Genomic DNA, 12,139 nt, shown 5'->3' on the forward strand with positions numbered 1-12,139 from the left:
GAAAAGTGAACATGTAGCATTGTTTTTTGTTGCATTGAGATTTAATTTCTTTTGATAGTATTTTTGAATACTATGCGTCTCTATACATAATTTAAATCACTTTTCCTGTTAAGTTTGTGTACTTACATACATTAAAATACGATTTTTCAAGTGTACGAATATTTATTTCCCCCCACTGTAAGTTGTGCTGAATAACATCAGAAGCACAACCGCAACCTACCAAATCAATTTCATGATTTCCTATACAACATGAAAATCGAGAATTAAAAAAAAATCCATGAAAATACTTGGGACCATTACAAGAAACTAATGTTATTAACAAATATTCATGCCACAAAGAAGGTTGTAGACTCCTCCAGAATGTAAATTACATCGGTTTGCCCAGCACGACTTTGAGCCGCCGTCTAACATGCCACTTCAAGAAGAGAGGACCGAAGAACCACATGAAAGAGGCTCACAGTGAGACCCTCACTATGTAGCGCTACGTTGGAGACCAGCACCAGCATCGTTATGAGGTGCCCAGACACCACAGGACAGGCGATAGCTGAAGCTCTCATCATCAAGCATGAATCTCCAACAATCAATATGTAAATTCCGGATTTGTAAGGACGTTGAAACTGTTTTCGTAATTCAAGCTTCGATTTTCAATCTGTACCCATAATACGTCCGATGTTTGTACTAACGCAATATCCAAATTTCGATTTCGAGGGTTGCAAAACTTTCCTTTACAAAATTTACAATTCCTATGAAAAGCCCAATTCGCCGAATTGAGAAAAACAAATTGAAAATTGCACATAAGAAATACTGGTCTTCAATGAAACCTGCACAAATTCTACCGAACTACACCATTATTATTTATTTCTGAACTGAGGTTTAGTTCATTTTTTGAGGGGGGGGGGAGCTGCTCTAAAACCGGCAAACCATTGTTAATTGCTGTCGTAGCCGAAGCAAACTTCTTTTGAACTTTGCCTTCTTGAACATGTGTTTGATCGTCAGGGACATGTGTTTGATTCCCATGAGCTGTTGTGGGTTAGAAGTCGTAGCTGATGTTCAAAATTCAAAATTTACTTGTAATTAGTTAAAATTTGCATAATTTACTGGTCTTGTAATTAGGGTCTAAGAAACAGTTGAAAAAATCTTAACATTTATCTCCACTAATTCTTCATTTTTTAGAAGAAAATGAAATCCAGTTTAAAACACTAGTTCTGAATTGAAATCTTCTTTCTATTTGGTTCAATATTAGCACAAGAATTACTAATTTCCTTTTATGCATTGGTCGTCAGAAAAATTTGATGGCAAAGAAAGAAGCTGAGAAGCGCAGACTGGGAGCCTCGCGATATCATGTGACGATAACGTAAGCATTATCAATCATTTATCAGCATCATTATAGCTGAACGCTTACTGTGGCTGAGCATCAGCATCATTGGCTGAACGTTAATGTTATTCTCATGAATGAATGACTTGCGTGCTGATTTTTATCATGATCAACGCAGCGTCATTCCTTCTAATTGAAATTTAACTAGAAACGCTTGCTGATTCTTTTACATTGTAGATAAACTGCTTGGACTTCTTCACTCCTCCAGTAGTGATTATTCTCAAAACCTTACCTAATTTTAAGACTTTTCTTTTCCAAGTCAGATCCTTGAATCGAAAATTTGCATTCGAAACGTAGTAATCTCACTGTTGTGACAAAAGTTCTTCCCGCGATAAGATGCTTCTCGATTTTCATGAGGTTCTTTCAACGGCTTCGCCTGGCTCAGCCATTACACAATTAGTGAAGAAGCGCATTGAATTCAAAACCATCGTTTTTAATAAATATTTTCATGAAATGGCCCACGCGTTTCTAAATCGAACTAAACAAGGACTTATATTACCTTTCTAGATGTAACAGGGTTTAAATCAACCCGTTGATAATTACATAGTAATAATTAAATGACCTATCAATTTATTATTTTGAAGTCATTTATTGCTCATACGTTTTTATATGGCGTTTATTTGAACTGAATTCCAGTTAATTTTGTTTCATTTCTTCAAAACACCGGTTACTTTCCGTGGCTCGTAGTTTATAATACCGGTTTACATAACTGGTCACACATCATGTGATGATTGTGATCATTCAAACAATATGAAAAACAATATAAATTAAAACACTCGCAGCTGAAATCTACCTTGTAACGACTGTATGTGAATAACTACCAACTTCCATGCTTTTTTGTGTCATTACACTCCTAATTTAAAAATTTACACCGAGCACGTGTTTCTCACAACTTAGTTGTGAAGTATTTTATCAAAGTGTCAGCGAGAAACGGCTGTAAAAACTAAATTAGTCCCAAACAATTTCAAGAATCTCCTTCAGGCAATTAACTTTTGATTTTCACTCATACTTTAAGGCGAAATTTTATTTATTTACTTGTTTATTTATATACATTAAACCTAATAAAATAGTTCCACAATAATATCAATTGCTTTGCTAATGGTTTGTTGTGCTTATTTTGTACCTAAGGTCTGCTGTAGAGGCTATGACTAAATCGCGTGTACCAAGTAAAGATCCGCAGTGTAATACGAGCTCAGCTATGCGAGGTCACTGATAAAAGCGAGGAGAATGACAACGCGGTTTCGAATAATCAATTCATCAAAGCATTGATAATGTCTTCACGTAGCAATCTATATAGCGAACAGCGATATGGCTCGCATTCTATATGAGTTGCGCAGCTCTGGTGCAAGCTGGACTCGAAGACACAGAGTTTCGGTACTCGCTTTTATGTTCCTTTTTTTTCACGAGACCATGTGACTGAGTTAGTACTAGGCAAAGACGTTCCCTTACGTTCCTTGCTTGCTTGGCATGTTTGCCGCTGAGCTAATCAAAACATACATTCATTGCATTGGTTTAATGGTAGTTTTCTTTTTAATTCTGATGGTCCATTGCAAAATTAAACTCAACTAAATTTTGCTACTGGAAAGTTTGTAAAAAAAATTTGTAACTTGTCAAGCTGCAATAAATGCAAAGTGACAGTTTTACGGTTATAGATGAAGAGATTTTTTTTCTCTCAAACCTCCACTACAAGCCTTATTTACAAATTTATACATGTTTTTACATCGCGAAAACGGCAGCTAAAGTAGTTTTTCGATTATTTTCGACAGTATTATTAAAAAATATTTTAGTTTTATTTTTAAAATTTTCGGTTATAACGTTAACAGGCACTCATCACTGATTAGAATTTCAATAACACAGTAAGTGTTAATCTCATTTGATCTTCTATAACAACTATCTGTTTAAATAGCAAGTTTATCAAAAATGTAAATTAAAGGAAAATAGATTAAGGGAGAATTAATTATTATGTTATTATTATATTGAATTTATTTGGCATTTATTTTGCATTTTAAATTCTGGATGATCCGTTCCATCGTCAGTTCATCAGTATTTAGAAGTAATTAGATCCGAGACTTAATTATATGCATCAATCAGAAAATGTTAGCATATATCTATAATAGGAGGGAGTTTGACTCTCTGTTCGCCCTAAAAGTTTGTTAATTGTATTTCCAATCATTCTCTAAGTCGTTGGATTATGCTCAAGTGATTTTACTGATCCACGTGGTACCGGCAAGTTTCAAGAAGAGTTACCCTTGCAATCAGAAAACGATATTGCGGCCAGTCATAGAAAACTACTGTCAAGAGCGTTAACTGGAACAATGTTTATCGCTTTGCACTCATTCACATGACAACTTGGCAAGCAAACCTAGAAATTAGCATGACCCTAAGGGGATTTCGATAGCATTATTCATTTAAATTTATTATAAAATACGAAATTACGATGAATTTTTTCCAGTTGCTGTTATTGCCCGGAGTGGTTGGAAACCAGTAATTATTGCTCGGACACAGGGACAATTAGCAGAACAGTAACAACTACTAGAGTAGCAACTCCTGCGATATTCGAAACATTGTAATAAGAGTCAACTATTAAATATTATTCTTTTTATTCTTAAATTGGTCGATACATTATAAACGGACCACACTACTGTAAAATGGTCTATTTTCCCATTTTGAGGTCAATCAAATTTAGGATATGTATAATTTAGGCAAACAAATTAACAAATTCCAGAAGACTTTCATGTTAGAGACAAATCACAACTGAATTTTCATCTACGGGCTCATCTTAAAGATAATTTGATTTCATTCCTATTGCTTGACGAACTGTTCCATAAATTTCTTAGCTACAGAAAAAGTTATTCATAGATTTTTTATATCAGTCTCATTGTAACTTCTGGAGGCAATCAGTTCTAGTTGTACATCAATTTCTGTTCCGTTTATTGAGTTATTGTATTAAATTAAGGAAGATAAGGGTAGTTTTTACGAATAAAGAATTACAAATCGCACAATAAGAAAATACTACAAAAAATAATAAAATGAATTATACATTTCGGTGTTTATTCAAGCTTGATTTAGCGCAGGAGATAAAATACAGATTCTACACATGTCCATTGTCCTATTATCTATTCAATTGCAAGGCTAAAATAATACGAATTTAAAAACTACTTTTTGAAGACAACACTTCTAAAGAGGCCAGTGTCTCTGGTGTTACACATGTACAATGAATTTTTACTTCATTTTTATATATTTAAAAAATTATTCCTACATTTTTAAAATTAAAAATAATAAAAAAATTAATTATTTATTCTGTAAATTGATTCATGCATTGTCTCCGACTTTACGCAAGTGTGCAAAATTTCAAATTGATTGTTCAGGTAGGAGTGTGTCAATATTGATTATAAGATTTGGAGCAGATAAAAATTACTTTTAATTTGATTTTAAATTGAAATTTTTTTTAGTTATTCTTTCTGTCAATTGATTCATGCAGTGTCTCCAATTTTAGACAAGTGTACAAAATTTCAGATCGATTGGACAGGTAGAAGTGTGTCAAATATCGATTATAAGATTTGTGGCAGACAAACAAACAAACAAGAAGTGAAGTTAAAGAGAAGTGTTGTACTAAGCTGTTAAGCCATGTAGTAAACTGTCTACGGAGTATGCTAGGGAAGAATTTAATTAAAATAATTATGGAAAAATCCCGGTACAACAGCTCTATTGGTGTAATTTGACCGTAGAATACATAGATGTTCATGCTCTGACTCTGAGTGAGAATCCGTAATGAAGTCGTATCTTGGTAACGACTGTGGCCGTGTTCAGCGCTTATCAGTAAATCGAAGAAGCTGCAGCACTGGGTCCTGACGAATGGGCTGACCGGCCTTGCCTGTACCTGAGGTGTGCGTGCGACCCGCTTCAATGCTCACATGACTAACCCTGGGATAATCGTGCCTGAATGTTGCAGAGGAATAAAATCTTATTTTTAGTTATAGAATTATGAGAAATTACAAAATGGAGGAGTTAAGGTTAATAAATTTTATTTGTTCACGTTGCAAAAGAAAGAGTTCAAGTTTCCGGTCAATTTGAAGAAGGAACTTCCGTGGAAATTTGTACCAAATATGGGTTTGAATTGATTTTTCTTTGATTAACGTACTTTTGTTTCGAAATTTAAAACTGGATTCGGTATGATGACATTCGATATTACCGGGCTCTGGAATCTGGCTGACACGATTAGGAATATTGTGATTCTTGATTTGATTCTATTAATTATCCGTCCCCAGCAACCCGCATGTATGTGTAAAAAATCGCGCTTATATTTAGCGCAATTTTGCTCACAAATTTTATCTGCCCGCAAAGGACTCTCTGAAACTACGTTCCCAGCGAATATTTGTAAGGCGTTAAATCAAGAAATTCACTTTGACTCAAAGCTCAATTATTCCCGCCGCCTGATACTTGACGAGTGGAGAGAAATTAAACATTATATATCTATATGTAGTCAAATCTATAAGTATAAGTTAAATTTCAATTGTATTTCTCTACATTTACTTACGTTTTTATACACTTCAACTTGGTTCATTGGACGCAGTAAGGATGGTTGTATCTTCCATAATAATGATGTGATATAATTAAAATGTTTATCCTTCAAATGCGAATTTCGAGATTTTAAGCAAACTTCAAGCCTTAAAGTTGATCGGTCGTGGTGCCGACCTATCACGTCGCCCTGTTTGGGGTAGTTATTTAAATAACTACGCCAAAATGCAAGCACGACTTTGAAGAAATCCGAGGAAACTACGAAAGCTTCCACGGTCATGCAAGTCTCACTTTTGTGTCCCACAAATGACTATTTCCTAACAGCACGAGCAGGAAAACACGTCACGCGTGGCTTTAAATTTATCTCAGCCACGTATCTAGAGCTTCTAAAGGAAGAAATATACAAACCCCTTCACGTATTTCTCTGGAGAAGCGTTGGCTCAGAAATATTATCTATCGAAGAGTGATATTTTTTACCAACAAAACGCCGCTCCGACAAAAGGGTTGACACTGAACTGACAAGTAAATAATTCAACGTTAGGGTATCATTTTATTGTAGAATAACTCTTTTTATTTAACCCAATATTATTTATTTAGTCGTCCATAATAAGCGTGCGAGAAATGGCTCATGGCATGCATAGAGCAACATTTCTCCGGCAACATATAGGTTACTTTTAATCAGATAAAGTGGGGTCTATCAGAGTTGTTGTTCGCTGTTGTTCGATATCTCATTAATAAAGGCACACAAGCTCTTCTCCATCAGCTATGCATTTTTCAAAGGTAACTCTTGAATGAAATTGCTATTAAGTGAGAAAGCTTCTTTGATATTCTCAGTTGAGTTTCATTAAATAACCTAGGCGCTCCTTAGTTTAAAACATCTGAAAATTTAATTATATGTAGCACCAAAATTCTCGAATATTTCTTAGCCGTACAGACCATCTCGTAGATTCGATTAATGATAAATTGCATTATTTTTTATTTTTCATGATGCTAGAGACTTGACTGCTGGGCGCACCTAAAGTTCCGGCAGCCGCTAGAATTTTTTATCAGAAGTGAATCTCAGCTTTTACATGGTCATAAAACATGGAATGTGTGTATACCAATAAGACCAAAGTGTCTAGCCAATCTAAAAATAGGAAGGATTGCATGCCCAGCTTTTCTGATGAATCCGGCCTTTGTGAGCGTCGTGCTCCTAATTGCTGGCTAGGGCATCGAATTGTTTGAGTGCGGTCCGATATGAAGGCTCATCGCACGCGAATTATAATGAATCAGCGAGGCGGTGCTTGTCGAGAATTTTTGTTTGAAGCCGGTCACGAAGGTCACCGTCTGCGAGTATTTTAAGCAACTACATTCACGAACATTAGGTGTGGATCTTGGAATCTTCAGGCTGCACGAGGTTCAAGGTTATAGACGTATTAGTCGTATTCTACTGAATAAAACTATGATTATCTGTTTTATCGACATGAATCGCACTACACCATTAACGATGAAGAGAGAAACCTTTTTTTAATGAACAAGGTATTTCTGCCTTGTAAAGTCATCCAGGTAAGATCGTTATGAGGTACACGTGTGTTTCTAAGCTAAAGTTATACCGAGACCCCAAGGGTATACAGGACTCAATGCACCGAGTAGAGCCCAGCCTGTTTCTTCTTTGGATCACATGAGCTAACTCGGATACATTGTTTCCATTGTTCAATGCTGCAACATAGACATGGAATTGAAACTCGGTTTACGCTCGAATTTATTTTTTCAGAAAGCGAGCTTATGATACTTCGACAGTTGATCTTTACTCGCTACCAAAACTCAGGAATGCTGTTAAAAACATCAAACATACATATGTGAAAAAAGTTACGGTAAAATATTTGCCATTCGACCATGCATCACCACGACAAAAAATCATGCAAAATAAAAACTGATTTACCCCGGTTCAGCTGGCCCACCTGGGGGAAAAACAAAATAGTTTCGAGATTCTCCTGGTTATAGCTTTTAGTTTCATTCTATTTCTTTGCTGAGCCATTTTAAATTCACTAATTCGCTTTCATAAATGATCGCGAGGGCGAGCAGATTAAGTTGTCTCTTTCTGTGTGGCAAATTTGATACAAATTGTACTGCGGTAGTATATTTTACTGCGATAGGTAGCAATAAAAGTGATCAACTGAGATAAACCAATGTAATTTCAAATTTTTTAACTGTAATCTATATTTTAATTCTCTACGTTCAATGAAAATCTGATAAATAAAAATCATAGCATAGTTTTCATTACAGCTTCGGAAAGTTCTTTGAAGTTTTCACAGTATATAATGTTTTCCATTGCGATAAGAATCAAAACGAGTAAAAACCACTTTTAATAAACCTTGCCCAGCTCATGCCATGTATTCAGTTTCCTTGTTCAATCATTCAAAAATGTCACCAAGCTTCACATTCGGTTGCCGTTAGGTTTGTTTTAACTACGTGCGTCCTTGGTTTCTTACTGTCTATGTTCTGATGAGTATTCCAAAAAGATTTTCTTATAGCACGCCACGTCTGCAGCAGATGAAACCGTTTAAGGGAAATTTCCCATGGCTTGGACGCCGACGAGCGTCCCACGCCCGCCGTCGCTAGTCGTCTTCAGCGCAGCCGCAGGAGCTTCGAGTGTCCGCGTCATGCAGTTTGCCGTGACCTCGGCAACAGGAGGAACGTGTGCTGATAGCAGCAACGACACGCATACGGGCCTTTTACAATCCTGCCTCATCTTTATTACAAACAGAAAATTTTTCTTATTCGCACAGCAAGGATATCGAGAAGCTATCCGGCATGAGCTTCCTATGTTCCACGCGACGGCTTGTCTCGAGAAGACCTTTGACATCGGAAAGTTCAGGTACGGAGGTCGACACAACGAAATAAATAACGCAAAACCACACGAATTATCAAAAAAATTCCAGAAAATTAGGACTTAGTTTACTTCCACTCTGCTTCAGCAAGCACGTCTTTAGAACACTCAATCCATCAATAGTCTTTAGGCTACATATAGCAACGTGCTTCTGCGGTTCATCAAAAACTTTCAAATCGTGATTTTTTGTACAACTGGAAATATTTCCTTTGCATTCGAATTGCAGTGAGTTTCGTATCATAGTCTCGGTACTGTACGACGCAAGTGTTAGAAAAGTCAGCAGCCTCAGCGTGATGAGGCAATCCATCGCCGCATGAGCTTAAGCAACGAGCTCGCAAACGATATATTGACAGCATCTTAAAATGCGATGAAATTTTTCAGTTGAAAACAACAACGAAAGTAATTCTCAATCTAGCCAAGGGCAAGAAGCTGATCCAAGATCACATTCTGAATATCAAAAGAAAAGATGGCTTTCCATCTGTTTCAGATGAATGCAAGAAAATACCACTAATATAAGCAGTTTTTTCGAATGGCTAACGGCTTTTTCAGTCGTGAGGGAAGCATGCATTTTCAAGTTGGCATTTGCTTAAAAAGAGTTTAAAAACAACAAAGCTTGTTCATGAATGTAATTTCAAATTTTTGATTATTCATAATTCTAAAAGTTGTAAATTAAAAATAATATTATTAAATGAATAATTACTTAGCGTCTTTTTTGTCTCCTACCTATAATAGGAAAGCATATAGGTTATTTATTACTCGCGTGGGCACTGCGCAGACGACTTCCCTTTACAAACAATAGCCTTGGATGCCCACTACAAGTGGTCGAAGAACAGGATTGTCGCATCCATTCCTGCACAGGTGCAACCTTCACCTTAGCTCCTCGGCACGAAACTTCTCTGATGTCAATTTTCATCAACTCTCGCAAGGCTTGTCGCTGTGCAAATTGTGACGCTTCATTGCGCATCAACAGCACGCAATACAACGAGCACACTTGTAATGGGCTGGTAAGTTGCTTTCGAGACTCATAAGGGGTGCGAGGAATGAGACGAGATGTGAGGACTGAGACGAGCTTGGCCTCATTAGTTAAGCTGATCAAAATTTGAGCCGCACATATTGTGAAACTTTTCAGGTGTCGTAGCAGCGTAATTAATTTATGGTAAAATCGACTCGCTTATCACCGCTCAACTATTTTCTTCAGTGGAACTTGAATTGCGTATAATAAAACCCAACCCGCACGACCGAGTTGACCGATAATAACCGAGTGTTACTCATAAAAATAATAATGGGAAACCCTGAAGGGTTCTATGATTCTTCCGTGATATGGAGTTGTATTTCTAATCCTTGTCGCGAGCGCAAGAAGCTCTTGCGCTACTAGGTAAATCACTCGCGGAATAATTGAACGTTCTGATGGAGACGTCAACGGGTCGTACAATTTGTGTTAAATTGCCTCGCGCTCTGACAAAAGTTTACTTATGTGTAGAGAGCTGAATTTGCACAAAATTCCCAAACGCGTGGTCACATAACTTAATTACTTATATGGAATGCATTCATACAGTGTTATTCGCAAAAATTTCTGTTTGAATACAAATGGTTTATGTTTTATTCAGCTGTGGTGTAAGACGTGATCAGCATATACCGTCGAAGTCAAAATTTGTTTCTGTTTTTGAATACTACAACTTAGACATTATGCGGTCAATATAGTTACTTAAATAATGCGTTTCACTTCTGACATTCACAATTTTAATTGATTTAGACACAATTAAATTTTAATATTTTTAATATGATTCTCATAGCACATGTTTAATCCATTGTCCCTGACGATAAATATCGTTATCATGCAGGCCTTCCTTTTCAAAGAACATTGACAACGTTTGGTGCATCAGTATCCAAAGACTTCAAAATCCATCAGAAAGTTATGGCAAGACAAGTTTCAAACTTCCACGTGTATCGATTGACAATATAATCCAATTTTAAGATTTGTTTTGAATGATATTGTCATCCACAAATGATTGATTAATAACCTTCTGGAATGAATCGTTACATTTAGAAGGTTTGCGTGCAAAATAATATTGTCAGAAAGTGCAAATTACCTTAACGCTCTTTCTGCCGCCGAATGTATAGACTGACGGCCTCGTTGAGAATATGGTGTAAGCAATTAGATTCCGCAATTAGCTCTTTGTATATTCACCTGAGCCCACTACGCGAAATTAAAAGCCAAATAAGTAGGGGCGTCTATAAATGACAAGCTCTGGTGGCCGCCACCACTGACAGTAGGTATACAAGAACCTTACCATATATTTGCATGATTCAACGGTATCGAATGCATCCTATTATCAGTATTTACTTGCTTGCAATGGAACGCCTGCGGTGCTTTATGCAGTATCCGCTGAAAGTAAATGTCTTTTACAGACTTGTCACAATCTGCATAATAAAAGTCAATAAGTCTGCCCACAAACATAAATTTTGGTAATCATCAAAATGTTGAATGCATGAAGCGGGGCTTGTAAGCACATCCGTGTTCAGTGGGAGTCGTTTTCCAGAATGATCAGGGACACTAGGACAAGTCTCTGGTACCTTCAGGAGTTTGAGTCCCGCCATACAGCAGGGGACCAGCAACGCACCGACCAATCAGGAAGCCATCTGGAGGTCACTTCGTTCGTGTGTGTAATGCTTGTGATAGATTTATCCCAAGGACCTGTCTGCTGATAATTACGGGAATCCTAGTCCAAAGACGTTATTTAGACATGGGATCTAAAATAAAATGAAAATAAACGCATGGACGTGGGTGTGGGAAATTCTTCAGGCAACTGTAAAGATTAGGGTGTAGGTACCCAAAAAAGAATTGCGTGTTTCTTGGGATGCGACAAGTTATGACATGTTTTGTCAATACTTGTACTCGGAGTATATTAATTTATTTACAACTAAACGCACATGTTAGTTAATGTTCTTGGATGAATATTGATTAAAATTTTGCACTTAAATGTTCACAATAATTTCTATCAAAGCGAAATTTTATTATGAAATCAGATCAAAATTTTGTTCAACTATGTGATTTGGTTGAATAAGTTGCATGTTAATTAAAAGATCTATTCAATAAGACAGATTCATTAAAATTGTTTTCATAGGATTTCAGTATTTTTCACTGAATTACAGTACATTTTAACTCTAGTGATGAGATTTTCATTGATCACATTCTAACTATCGGTCAATGTCAGTGAGATTTGTTACTTTTTTAATCGCTGAACGCAGAAGCACCAAGCTGACCTTGTCATTTGAAGATGCTACTCTCGCGCTGAATACCTAAGCGTCTTCTCATGTATACAGGCCATGGTTGGGCGCTATACTCCAAGGGTCGTTTGCGTAAGAGTTTCAAAAAG

This window comes from Hyalella azteca, unplaced genomic scaffold (genome assembly GCF_000764305.2).
Source record: "Hyalella azteca isolate HAZT.00-mixed unplaced genomic scaffold, Hazt_2.0.2 contig17406, whole genome shotgun sequence".
Lineage (NCBI taxonomy): Eukaryota > Metazoa > Arthropoda > Malacostraca > Amphipoda > Hyalellidae > Hyalella > Hyalella azteca.